We start from the raw sequence: 14,672 nt of genomic DNA, 5'->3' as shown, positions 1-14,672 counted from the left end.
TCCAAAACAGGAAGTCAGCAGCAAAAAGGCAGGGGAAACCATGCTAAAGGAGGCCAGGTCCAACATGTATCTGCCAAAATATTCCAATACCTTCATTGTTTTACAGACAAGCCTTTCCCTCTGTAGGCATAGTGGCGGGGGTGCTTATCAGCAGAACATTGCATTTTTAGTATAATGTCCATAAAAAGTTGCTAGAGACCTATTGATATTATAGACAGTCTAATGAACTTGCACATGGACTATCACATGTTTTCAAAACGTATAGAGCATTTAGATTAAAATTATTGGGGCACATTTGTGAGTGGGGTTGCGTCTCTCTTACACTACTCAGCGTGGTGCATCCGTGCTGCAAGCCCAAAATACAATTTATGAAGACACTTAAGGCCGCCTAGTGTGTTCCTGAGAGGCGTTATAAATCCAGAGTAACTGAATTCAGCACAAATGACCCATACTTTAACTCCATTCATTTTTCGATGCTTGTCTCCTATGCCAACTCTTCCTTCTGGAGTTCTTACCATGCAGCAGAAGATATTCTGTCTCCTGGATCAGTGGCCATCCCTGCTCCATGATGGGACCCTCACAGCAATGCAGTACAGGTGGCAGAAAGAGAGGGATACTCCAGCCCAGATATTCGACCTCCACTCTAGTTAGAGGCTCACTGTTTCCTGACCCTGAGAAGGTCTAGCACCTACATGAAGCAGTTCAGGGCATTATGGGAGAAAGCCCTGGCTTCTTTGCCTGTGGTGTAGGAGACAGCCCCGGGTCAGCTGGACAAGGATGGTGATATGCAGTCATCAGATCAGGGTTGTTCACAGGTGGCATAAACTCCTTCGAGATTTATCCTGATCCTTCAACCTCTTTGCATTGGCTGGTGTAATGGAGGCTCTGTCAATGAGAAGAGGAGGAAGCAGAGACTAGGTCCTCTTCTGGCTGCCGTCAGGGCTCAGAAAAGATAATCTATGTCCCTGTACCCATAAAGAAAAATTACTTTATTTGGCGCTGCATGCCACTCACACCACTGCTTCATAGACTCTCACTGTCTATGGAGTAATCATGGTTGCAAAGCAGGCTACTGCTGGCCATGTGGCACAGGGGACTCCTATTTCTTCAGAGGGGCGCCATTTAGCTCAAAGTATGACATAAGTCAGTCCTTGATATCTATACTAATATAATAAAGAGAGAGCCCAAACCTTTAAGGCGGGTAATCTCAGGAACCACAGCACCAATCACAATACCCAATACAGCGTTGGAAAGGGCAGTGGCAGCAGAAGGACATATGCTATGCAGACGCCAACCATATACATTTAAAAGGTAAAAGAACCGTGCCAGCAAAGTAGTCCCTTGTGGGCGTGTCTGCTTTGTGCTGTGGGCGTGTGCTGGGGGCGTGACAAACGCTGGGGGCGTGTGGTACGGTCCGCCCTTCATGCCATGTCTCATATTGTGTGCTAATCCCACCCCGCTCCCTTTAAATACCCCTGCACCCCATAATTATAACCCACCCTTACTCCTTAAAATACCCCAACACCCTTAAACACTAACCCATCTTAACCCTATAAATATACCATGTACCCCAAAACCTAAACCGATCCCTAAACCCTAAAAATACCCCTGTACGCCAAAACATAGCCCTGAACCCTATAAATATGCCTGTACCTCAAAACTCAAACCTACCCCTGAACCCTAAAAATACCCCTGTACCCCAAAACCCAAACCTAGCCCTGAACCCTAAAAATACCACTGTACCCCAAAACCCAAACTTACCCCTGAACCCTAAAATTCCCCTGTACCCCAAAACCCAAACCTAGCCCTGAACCCTTAAAATACCCCTGTACCCCAAAACCCAAACCTACCCCTGAACCCTAAAAATACCCCTGTACCCCAAAACCCAAACCTTGCCCTGAACCCTAAAAATAACCCTGTACCCCAAAACCCAAACCTACCCCTGAACCCTTAAAATACCCCTGTACCCCAAAACCCAAACCTACCCCTGAACCCTAAAAATACCCCTATACCCCAAAACCCAAACCCAGCCCTGAACCCTAAAAATACCCCTGTACCCCAAAACCCATACCTATCTCTAAACCCTAAAACTACCCCTGTACCCCATAACCCAAAACTATATCTGAACCCTTAAACTACCCAAACACCCCAAAACATATACCTCACTACCCCAAAACATATACCCCTATACCCATACTTACATTATCCAAACATTTAAAAATAACATGCTTTTACCATTCATGCATTTACAACGAATGTCGTTGTAAATGTATGCGTGGTAAAAGCATATAAAATGTAATGCCATGCGTTATAATGGCGTTGCGGAGTCATGGTACTTTCGTAATGAAAGTATGTGGAGTGATGGTATGCAGAAAGAAAGTTGCGGAATAATGGGTGTTTTTCCATCCCCCTGTTAAGTACATTGGTGGCACGGCGGCCCGCATCTCCAGCAACATACTCATATTTTTTCACCACCCATTTGAAAAATGCACAGGTCTCTCTCATTGATGACCAGCACCGACACACACTATTAGACACACCTCCCGCCATAAGTTCTAGAATTGCGAACCTTAGAGCTGGGGAGCTACGTTCGAATCTCGACATCAGCTCAACATCCTGTGATTCCAGGCAAATCGCTTTGGCTCCCCGTGCCTACCACAAATGAATGTGTTCTTCTGTAATGTAAATTGTGCTCATGCCATGTTGTCGAGTTCTCGCTATATAATATTGCAAGGAAAAATAAAGTAGGGAAACTCGAGTTCACACTAAGGGTGGGCGTAGTTCGCGTAGTAGCGTTACGCGAAGCTACGCGAAGTGCACTTCGCACTACGCGAACTTCACGTAGCACTACGCGAGCTGCGTAGTAGCATGTTTGCACTGTGCAAGATGCGTTTTCAATGATTGCACAGTGCGGACAAGCATCCGGCACTGTGCAATCATTGAAAACGGCATCTTGCACAGTGCGAGCTGTAGTTTTCTGCTGCTCGAGTAGATTATTACTCGAGCTGCAGCTTTCTCAACGCGAACTGGTAGTTTCTCATTGAGAGCGGTCGCAAGCATGCACAACCACTCACAATGAGAAACCTTACCTCCCTGCGTTGAGAATCTCGCCGGGATGTAATTTTGCTTGCTCGCGGTCGCGAACATGACGTTCAGGACCGCGAACAAGCAAAATATGAGCGCTGCACTATGCTACGCTGCACTACGCATGTTCGCACTGTGCTACGTGCAGCTCGCGTAGTGCGAAGTTGCGCAAACTTCGCAAACTCCGCGAGCGTAGTGTAGTGCTTCGCCCAGGCCTAGTTCACACACTACTGAACGCGCACTCTTAAGTGCATCAGCAGTGCACTGTGAATCGGAGCGTTTCACAGGCCTGTCACAGATAAGAAATGCTATCAAAACGAAATCCTACCAAACAATATACTACCGGCCGGCAGCAATTCATACCCGACAACGTTGGGACGGGCTGCTAGTATGGGATACTCAGAGACACTTTTTCACATTCTGCAGGGAGGCCCCATCATCCTACATTATTACATCACTGGCAATAATTAAAGGCATTCATACCCTCAAGTCAAGTCGGTGTCTGTACATTGATCTGCTTTACGTTTAAGGTAAACTCAGCAGAGGAAAAGAGGCAGACCACTCTACCAATCTCCATCTCCTTTGTTCTCCTGGGCTAAGAGGGACTCCATCCCAAAGAGACTCTCCTGGAGCCAACTGCAGAGAGCTGCATTGTGATGTTTTCCTTCAATCCTATGTGGTATTCTTAAACTAGTGGAGGTATCTAAGTAGACCTATTCTTTTGATCTCAGAGTGGTCACTGATTATCATGTGAAGGAACTTTAAAGGCATTAAATGAAGTTTGTATTGCTGCATTTATCTTCACCGGTAGAGACACAGCTGTATATTTGTACAGAAATATTGGGGTGGAAGAGCTTTTTCACTGGCACCAATCAGATTTCACACAAATGAAAACAAAGATCCATATTTATGAAGCCAGTTGTGTCACACTTGCAGCACACAACGTGGTAAGTGCGCAACGCAACTCAAAAACGAGATTTTTGATGCTGCGCAAAGCCACTTTGTGTGGCCCTGAGTGGCTTCATGAATATGGAGTTATTCAACGCAGCACAAATTGCTGCATTGCCTTACTCTGCCATGGGAAGGTGTTCCATGGGCATTGTGTGGGTGTTGCCACACAGCTCCCTTCGATTTTGATGCATTCCCAGATTTACCAGAACTGGTAAAGCTGGGAATGCGATAAAATGCTACACCTTCCGAGCGGAGGCATAACACAGAGCAATATCTTTAACCCGTTTACTGCGGCCCCGATTTTCCTGCAGTGCGGCACTTCCGCAAAACGGGCGAGGCTGCGTCGGCCATTGGCCGACGGCAGCACTGGAGAGGTAGTGCTGCCGTCGGCCAATGGGCGACGGCAGCAAGGAAGGGGTTAATTCTCCTCCTTGCTTTTTCTTTATGTGTACTGCATTCTGCAGCCCAGCCTACATCGAAAGAGGAATATGCTTCAGGGGATTTTTTGTGGGCAGGAAAGTAACCCTTAAGGCACACAAACAATCCTACATGCAATGGTGCAATGATGCAAGTGTACCTGCATTGGCAGTAGGCAGTCCATTGTTCACCAGCGCTGGGGAGTGGACAGGCATGTGCCATATTGAGATGAATACGGTGCATTCCTGCCCTTTCCCTTTGTTCACAGAGCAGCAACGTACACTTGCTGTGCTGCATCATTTGGCCACAAATATTGCCCAAAGCGTGAAAGTCTTCAACAGCAGCGCAAATGTGTTTTTTATATGACGAGGATGGCTATACACTCCAGTCAATTGCAGGTGAAAATTTGCAAACATGGGGGCATATTATGATGACAGGCGATAAAAAATCTCCGCAAACTGCAGCTAAAGCGGCGATAATAGGCTTGATAGTATGCTCCATGGAATTGCAATCGAAGAGAATGTTAGATCTGAAGGACAACTAACCTGAGCTTCAATTGGAATACCATAGAGCATATTATCAAGCCCATTATCGCAGTTTTAGCTGCAGTTTTCTGCCGCTAAAGCGGCGATAATTGTATCGCCTGTCTTGATAATATGCCCCTTTGAACCTTTTGCAAGTCACATAACATTTCGATCACATTTTACACTTTATTCTAATCAAGTACATAGAACTTTCCTTTCATGGCCCTGTCCCTCTGTATTTTTTCCATGTAATGAAACATAGCAGCATAACGTTTTTAGAACACACCTCGGTCGACATCAAACTTAGGTAAAATTGACAAAGCTAAACTGGACTTTAAAAAAAACTTATGGACAAAATTGATGAATCTCAGGAGAATTCCTGACAGATGTAAATGGTATATACTGCCAATATGAATTCGTCTGACATTCGTGGGTAGAAATCTGATGTAGCAAACCTCAAGCAAAGTAGAAGAATAGAAGGATTCAAAGCATAGTTTGATTGAAATTTGGGAACACCCCCAAACTTGTGATTTTATGACCCTGGTAATGGTGGGTGGCAGTTTTAGGCCAGCAAAAGACTGTAATAACTCCCCTTCTAGGAATAAGAGAGGAATGGATAGCCGCCAAATATAGAGGGTGTTCGGGGGAAGAGGTTTCTCCGTAGGGAAAAATATTTTCCCCAACAAGATATAGTAGAAAAGAAAAAATCTGAAATTGCCTTTTAGATTCCTTTTTTCCCCCAAGGCAAAGATGCAGACGGTTGCACTTCTACGCTGTGGAAAGAAGAGCACGTAAGTGGCCGTGGGGTGGGGACAGGGAGTTGGCATACTAGGGTAGGGTGATGGCATGGGAGCTTAGCTTTCCATCCGCACTACTTGAACTGTTTGTTATGTATGTCATAACTAGTAAATCTGTACACGTTCACATGAGTATTACTGCGGGTACAGATATATTACTTTTTTGTGAATTGCACCCTTTGTCCCAAAAAATAGCACTAATCGTCCAAAGTATCCATATACGGAATTCTATACACAGTTCTCAGAAGCAATCCTGATTTGAGAACTGGGGCAGGGTTAAAACTCCTGACATTTAACAGAAACCCCAACAAAATGATAACAACTTGCACACACGGGTACAGTATTGTCATTTTTAATCAGTGTGTGAACAACCCCAAGTATCACAGTGTGCTTATACATTTCCAAAATCTGAGGCAGTCATTCTTCGATTTATTCGTTTGAAGTATTTTCAGCTTAGACTCCATTGTAATGTCTCCAGTAATAAAAGTGTCCTTCCCTGGAGTAATGGACGGTTCCTTTGAAATAGGCGTTTTTGTAGAAAACAACATTACACATATTAAAATTAAAAATATTCAGTGTCATTACAATTCGATTAATGTTCATTGTGTTGTCGTGGTTAATAAATAATAATATTAAATCTTTATCGGCGTTATTCTGCATCTAAAGACTAGCGTTGAGTAGGTAGTGTATCTAGTCCTAAAGTGAAAGGCAATTGGGAAAGAGAAGTTAGGTCTGTGGTGCCATCGTGCGGATAACTGATATAAAACTGTTGTGGTGTTTGAAATACCGGATTCACAAATCTTTCTATTAAAAGCGCGCCTGATTTACGCCTTGTAAAAGTTCTGAATTACACTTATTATTTTTGCTCTACAAAGCGTTAAACAGCGAGTAGATGCTGCATGAATATATATATATATATATATATATATATATATATATATATATATATATATATATATAGATATAGATATATATATATATATATATATATATATATATATATATATATATATATATATATATATATATATATATATATATATATATACCAACATTTTAGAAGTGGGAGATTTTGAAAACAAAAATTGTGAGAATGTTTTTTTCTAAAATTGACTTCTATTGAAGTAAGGCAATTTGAGGCAGAAAACAGCGTAAAATAAAGTCACTTTTTTTGTCTTCAGACATCGGGGTCCTCATTTATGAGGCCCTATCAGCAGTTTTGCGCCCCCGGAAAGTCACTTTTTTGATGTTCCGGTGGGACAATATCACATATTTATAAGGCAGTGTAAAGCCACTTTGTGTTTCTTTTCATAGCCCTATAAATATGCGCCCCTTTCACTCAGAAAACTGCATGAAAGGGGCGTTCCATTGAGTTGCTGTGGGTGTTCCCACGCAACACCAATAGAACCTGACACATTCCCAGATTTCTGAGGCATTGTAAAGCTAGGAATGTGTCAGAACTCAAGGAGGTGACCCAATTAGGGCCACCTGGGTCACTTGCAACCATCTCCCAACCATCCATACAATTAACGAGTTGGTCAGACAGTAGAGAATACAAAGCAAATATATTTATTAGTATGCGCTCCAGCAGAGTCCGGTCTGACCAGCCTCCTTAGATAGCTGCAGAGGTCCTGACCCACATACACAAGGTTAAGTCAGATATATATTTCCAACACCCCTAAGACCTGCCCAGACTGGAATTTTCCTGTCTGGGAGCTGATGAACAAAGGAAGTACAGAAGGATGAGCTACAATCCTGAGACCGGGTACATGCTATCTTAGTTTCAAGGTTACTCTACTCCTGCTTGTCTTCCTCATAGTGGGAACAGACCTACCTACGGGGAAAGGCATGCAGTTACAGAATAATCTATTCATTAGTGCAGCAAAGCTCAACCTTGGAAGATAAAAGAAACAATCAAGGCTACTTTCTGCTGAGGCAGACAGTATGAGACAGGAGCTTCATTTTGATCATGGTACAAGAAGGCAGCTGAATACAAAATGGTGCCCCAAATGCTAACTTACCTCGCACACTGCTAAAAGGAGTCTGCTAGATGCATTTTCAGTCCAACAGAACCTAACGCCACCCCAGGAATGCCACAACAAAGAGAAATCAAAAAATGCCTCCCCGTCTTTCTATGTGTGCTGCATTGTGCAGCACACAAAGAAAAGGGAAATTGCATGAATGGCTTGATTTTGTTCAGGAAGAGTTACTTCCTGCACAAAATCAGTCATCCCTGCAACACAGGCACCCTTGCACCATGGTGCAAAGGTGCCTGCGTTGGTGCACGGCATCCCATTGTGCGCCAGCGCAGGGGAAAAGGACATCATATCGATACAGCGCATTCCTGCCCCCTTTTTGCTGTAGGGCAGAGCAGCAGGGAGGCCTGCGGCGCTGCCCTACAATAAAAGCCCATAAATAAGCCCCCTAGAGTTTTCCGCCTGAATCGCTTCTACTGGCATGTATGCCACTGCCAGGGCAGGCGCTTGCATGTGAAGTGTGGGCGGCTGCCCAGGGCCCATTCCTGCTCACAACTGTGGGGCCCCATAGGAGCACTGTCTTTACTTCAGTGTTACAAGCCCCAGAGAGCAGCAGAGATTAAGTGCTGCAAGCCCCACAGGAGGTAGAGAGGGGACCCTCTCCCCTGCGTCTTGCAGCCATGGGCTATAAGAGCTACAGAAATCTAATTGCTCCATCTGCATGGTAACAGGAATTAGACGGGTGCTTGAAGAGCCCTTAGGTGTGATGTGAGCCATGCCCTTGTGTGTGAATGAAAAGCAGGGTGTCTTGCAGTGCTCACTACAAAATATCCAATGTTTGCTACTCGTCTAGGATGGAGGAAAGGGAAACGTGCCATAAAAATTTAAAAACACAAATTTCTTTAACACACAGAAGCGTTTTACCTTAATATAGTGGATTAAATCACTCAATTGGGATGTATTTATTATAAGTATGAGTTTTCAGTCATCTACTGAGAAATATTTCTGCCCCAGAGCTTCATGGAAATGGTATTAGTAAACTAAGAGTAGGGCCACTGGAATGATATGTCTGGAAACGACCAAATCGGGCAGCAGAATATACTAACTTAGGTGGCAAGAAAGAAAATATTATGTGGCATAACACAGCACATTTTGTAATAGTATTACCTCATTATTTTGTAATGTTTCCATGTTAATACTATCTGGGCAAAGATGTCATCTCAATAGTATCAGTCAGACACCCACATACAGAAATAAGCAACAGAAAGATGACCAGTCAAGCTTTGTGAATGGCTTTCCACAAGGCAGCAACAAGTGCTGCTACCATTCTACGCATTTTTGTTATAAAAGCTGCAGAAGATGGCATATGCGGCAAATACAGCCAAACATTATTATCTGGAAAGTGCAATGACATCAAAATCACACAATTCCAATGTCCCTGACTAACAGGCATGTCAGGATTTATGTGTACCCTATTGGGGGCTAGATCCCTATTCAACATCGAGGAAAATTATAGTCTATCAAACACAAGACGTGTCTGTACTGTGCACACCATGAATGCAATTTCAATTCAAATGTCTTTATTTCGATTCAATTCATCATAAAAGACAGTTTCTAATGTACATACAGCCACGGAAAAACAAACAGGGTTAATAAATATAGATTCAAGGGATATACAATTCCATAGGGTATAAAAAGACACCTAATATTTAAAATAATCGAAGGTAGACATGATTATAAATACAATTTACATTGTAAAACAGGATAAAATACTTTAAAAACTTTAAAAGGGTGCTATACTGACTCAGGCCTGGTCCTGATTATCCATACCCAACCTAAAAATTTGGCTACGGCAATAACAATGGGTTCACTGGTGTCATACCTTAATACCCTTGGGGCTTCAGATCCCACCCTTGTACCCAGATTCCGGCAAATCTGTTTTAACCATTTGGCCCGAGGGCCCTTGTAGGCTGGACACTCAAAAAATATGTGACCTATAGATTACCTGCGATCCCTGCACCATCTACAACAATCGCTACCCTGTCCCCGCCAGTTCTTGGTAAAAACACGGATGGGTAGACAACCAACCCTAAGCTGATGGTATAGTTTCCTATCACTGGACCTGGTGATGGTATCCCAATATTCCTCTAATAGAGAATCATTTTTTAGTTCCAGAAACCTCCCAGACAGGGTTGTAGCCATGGTCTGGCTGAAGTGTTTCTGACTAATCATGGTCCAGTAAAGCCGTTTAAATCGTTTTTTGGGTGGAAAAGGGCTGTTGACCGGGTCTGACCACAGGTTTCCTAGTCCCATTGCCTCGAGGAGCAGTCTGATCTGCCTAAACCAGGGGAGATTTCCCGCACACATAATAGAGCGAACATCCAACACTGCCTTAGCATACATTGCCAGTTCTGGGGTGGACCATAGCCTCCTCCATAAGGCTAATGGTTTAAAACGGGCAATGTCGTCTAAGGCGTGGCACCCAAGATCCAATAGTAGCGGTTTCCTAGGGCTGGAACTAGAGAGTCCTATTAGATTTCTTAAAAATTTGTTCTGGGCCTTGACCAAAGAGGAAAGGTCAGCAAATCCCCAAAGGTCCGCACCGTACAGTATCGCTGAACCAATCCTGGAGTTGTATATTTTCATGGCTGGGCCTATTCTTTTGGTCTGTGACATTCTCTGCTCTTTTATCAGACACCCTGTTAGTTGGACAAGCTTGGGAGTTAAAGTGTCAATTTGCAGCCTCCAGCTCATTTTGCTCTCTAGTACTATACCAAGGTATGTCATTACGTCAGTCTGGTCTAATTTCATGTTATTCATTGTGACATGACCCGTAATGGGTCTACCCCTGTTTAATACCATGAACTTGGTCTTTGACACATTTACCTGCAAGTTGTGGTCATAACAGAATTCATCAAATTTATTTAGGGCGGACTGCAGACCCTTCTGTGTCTGGGACAATAAGAGCGTATCATCCGCAAACATTAGTAACAGATATTTAATCCCACCCAGGGAGGGGCGTCCGTCGAAAAATTTGAGAAATACTGCACAACCCTGTATCTATATATATATAGCAGGAACAGGGTTGGCGCAAGAACACACCCTTGCCTAACACCCCTTGACACTGGAAATCAGCTAGTAACTTGTCCTTGCTTGCCCCATCGCACTTGGGTAAAATTTGCTTCGTGCAGTCTTTTTACGATATTAAGAAGTTCCGGGGGCATCCCCATACTGTCTAAGACCCCCACAGTTTGGCCCTAGGAACAAGGTCAAATGCTGACCTGAGGTCAACGAAGGCGGCGAACAGGGTATCCCCGCCAAAACTGACCATTTTCCAGTAGATGAGATTGAACCTGAGGACCTGTTCGATGGTGCTGGTACAGGATCTAAACCCAGCCTGGAGGGGAGATAATATTTCCTCCAACTCCATCCAACACTGTATACGGGCCAAAACCATCCTTGCAATGATTTTTTGAATAGTGTCTATCAAACTGATAGGACGATAATTGCCCGGGATTGAGCGGTCACCCTTCTTGTAAATTGGCAATATCTCGGCGCCTCTCCATGATTCTGGAACAACGGCCCCCTTAGAAATGGCATTAGCCAGAATGGTAATATAGGGGACCCAGTTTTCCAGGTCGTGTTTGAAGAGCTCTGCCGGAATGCAATCAATACCCGGGGCCTTGCCACTAGGGATCTTTTTCAGGGCCACCTCAACTTCTCTACTGTCAAAAACTAGGTCGTGCACACTGTCCATATCTTGAGAAACATGGGGAATGACTACCTCATTCAGGTTTAACCCTGAAAATTGAGTCTCGAAGTGCTCGGCCCATCTCTCTATAGGGACATGATTTGCTGGTGTCTGGGAGTTTTGAGAATTGCCCCATTTCACAATGTGCCAGAACTTTGTCAGATTTTTCTGTTTGCTGGCAACAAGGAGGTCCTGCCAATGGTCATTATCCCACTCTTGCTTGGCCTTATGTTTAACTTTGGAGTAGCTCCGCCTAGCTAATCTAATATCCTCCATGTTCTTTGCTTTGATGGCTGCAACTAATATACCATAGTTCTCCCTACACTGCTTGTTATACCAGTTTTTGGACTTTGATATGTCCCCAATCCCTTTTGGATTGCCCAGTTTAGTGAAATGCTTCTTTAGTCCAATAAACAGGTCTACATGAAGTTGGGTTATCTTCATGTTTATATCAGCCTGTGTTGGAAGAGAGTGCAGGGTTTCAACAGCCTTGGTTACTTTAGTTTTTATTGCTTCTAATGCCTCCGAGTCAATAGCAACCTTCGCCCAACGCACCCTACGATGGTCATTAGTTAAAAACGCATCTGCTGTGACTATCTCAGTGTTTTCTATATAATGCGGGACCCCACTTAGCTGCAAGGTGGCTACAAGAGGGTTGTGGTCTTTCTCAGGGCGATCCACTATCACCATATCCCTAAGGGTTGTCCAACACTCGGCCTTAATGAGGACATAGTCTATTCTGTTTTTACGCGAACTATTATCAAAAGTGTCTCTGCCCTGCTTTTCAGATACAGACCTCCTATTGGCTGACCTAAAACCACGTTCTAGGCAAAGGCCCATCCATTGTAGGGCCAATTCGGTCCATTTCTTAATAGGACTAAGGCCGAGGGGGGGGGGGATATTCCATTGGGCTTCTAATTCTATCAGAAATGAATCCCCATCAACATGCAGTAGCTCAAAAGAACAATTTAGATGCCCAGCTATTATTATGTTTGTGCCCGGAATGACAGAATCCAGAAAACTGTCAAGGTTTTGAAAAGTAACAGTACCACGCCCACCAGGCAAGCCTCTATTGTAAACATTAATAATAAGTATATCAGGGCTGCCAGAAAAATGCAACTTTAAGGCAAGAAGATCCGGATTGTCTATGGCTAACTCCAAGGGACTACAATTAATAGTTTGCCTGACCCAAATACATAGACCACCTATGGGTCTACCCTTAACCCCTTTATGTGCTGCTTTATAGAAATTAAGGAAACCTTCTAGATAAAGCAGCTCTACGGCTCATGTCTCCTAAAAGACTAAAATATCAAATTTCTCCACCCAATTTGTCCACTCTTCTATAGCGATTTTGCTGCTCAAGCCTGCTACATTCCATGAAACCAATGCTATTACTTGGGTGTCTGAAACCGTGGGAATTGCTTGTGGGGACAGAGCCTGTTGGGCAACCGGGAGGAAAGTACTACTCGTAGTATTTCCCTCAGTCGTGTTTAAACATTTGTCCCAGGAACTATACTCATCAGTGCCCATTTTAAACTCCCCGACGGAAGGTGACACCCCAAGGTTTGCAGAGCCTGTGTGGGATATAATAGTATCAGATATAATGATGTTATGGGCATGGGCACCCGCTAGGGGGAGGGCATAGTTTAAAAAGCTTGGTCTATCATGTTGTACTAAGGGTGGAGGGTTTCCTGTGACCAATTCAGCTTGTCTTCCACCCGGAGACCCCCGTTTACACTACTACCAGATGCCATCACCTCAACAATTTTGCAGACTTTCCCACTGAGCATTTCTGTGTTGTTTCCCCTATATCTTGGGTTCAGTCAGTCCACGCACTCCAAACTACTCAACGCCTCAAAGCGATTAAGCAGGGGGAGCCGGAACGCCTGACCTCTGTAGGCATGGGCACATCCTGAAAACCTATCCCACCCATTGGGCTGGATAAATGATTCTCCTCTCCAATATTGGGGAAAAAAATACACCAGGTCTAGGGTAAGGATTCCTTTTACACCCTGGTTTCTGTAGCAGTCGCCAATGAACCTAACCACACTAGGATCCCTAAAGTTTATAATAATGCAGTCGCCCTCCACGTCTTTTCTTTTAGAGCCCAACCAACTTACCCTCCTGACAGATATAATTTCTGCTTTCATGTGTGGGGGAAGTGGCCTATTCCCATTTAGCCCAAAAGTGACCTTATTTTTTAGCTCAATATAGGATTCTCGCTTTTCATGGTGAAGACCCGGCACACCTGCCATAATTACCGTGTATGGTGCAGCCTCTGGTGGTAAGTGTATACTAGGCACTTTTTGTGGTATGACCTCAATCCGTGGTGGGTTTTGGCTCTTTCTAGTTAAATCAGATTTTGAGTTGTTGGTTTCTACCCTCTTCCCACCGTCATTGCCAACCGGATCTGCTACTACCCTAGATTTAACCATGTCACGCTGTTTATTTGCACCCGCTGGAGCATGGGGGTGATGATGTTTCTCACTTAGGGTGTGCACTAAAGAGTGCGGAGTAGCATTTGGACCATTTGTGGATACCATGGCCTTTTCAAGGGGTGGTGTAGGCCCTTGAACAATCTCAGGTCCCACCCCCCTTTCTAAAGTTGCTGCGTTCGCTATAACCAGGTTTTGCAGTCTCCCTACGCTCTCACTCAGAAGCTTGACCCTCTCCAGAATAGGAAGTATTAAGGACTTTAAAAGTTGTTCTAGGGCTTCTAGGGTGCCTCTCTGGAGCGAATTTGGTGGGGATTGACTGGGAGTGGTCATAGTAACATAATTACAAGGAGCAATGGCCGGTGGATGGCACGGTTCTTGTGGGGGATCTACCTGGGTCAAGGGGGCCGGAGATGATTGCACTTTTTGTGCTTTCACACGTCCACCCTTTTGGATCCCTCTGCCACGCTTTCTCTTGCCTATGATTGGCGGGGTTGGATTCCCTTTACTTTTTTTCCCTACCCTGGGGATAGTCTCAATACTCGGGTTACTGTTTGGGCACAGGTTGGATGCTGGTGGTCTACTCTCCAGAATAGATATACTATCACTTGTGGTATCTAGTGAGGAGCTAGTTCTGGATGTATCAACTCCCACCCTCACCGTAGTGATGTTTAGATTATGATTACTACGAGCAAGCAGCCGCTGAGGTGTAACAGCCGTCATAATTTTACCCAGAG

The sequence above is a fragment of the Lissotriton vulgaris genome, chromosome 4_1, assembly GCF_964263255.1.
Source record: "Lissotriton vulgaris chromosome 4_1, aLisVul1.2, whole genome shotgun sequence".
NCBI lineage: Eukaryota > Metazoa > Chordata > Amphibia > Caudata > Salamandridae > Lissotriton > Lissotriton vulgaris.
Note: the sequence above shows the minus strand (reverse complement) of the source record.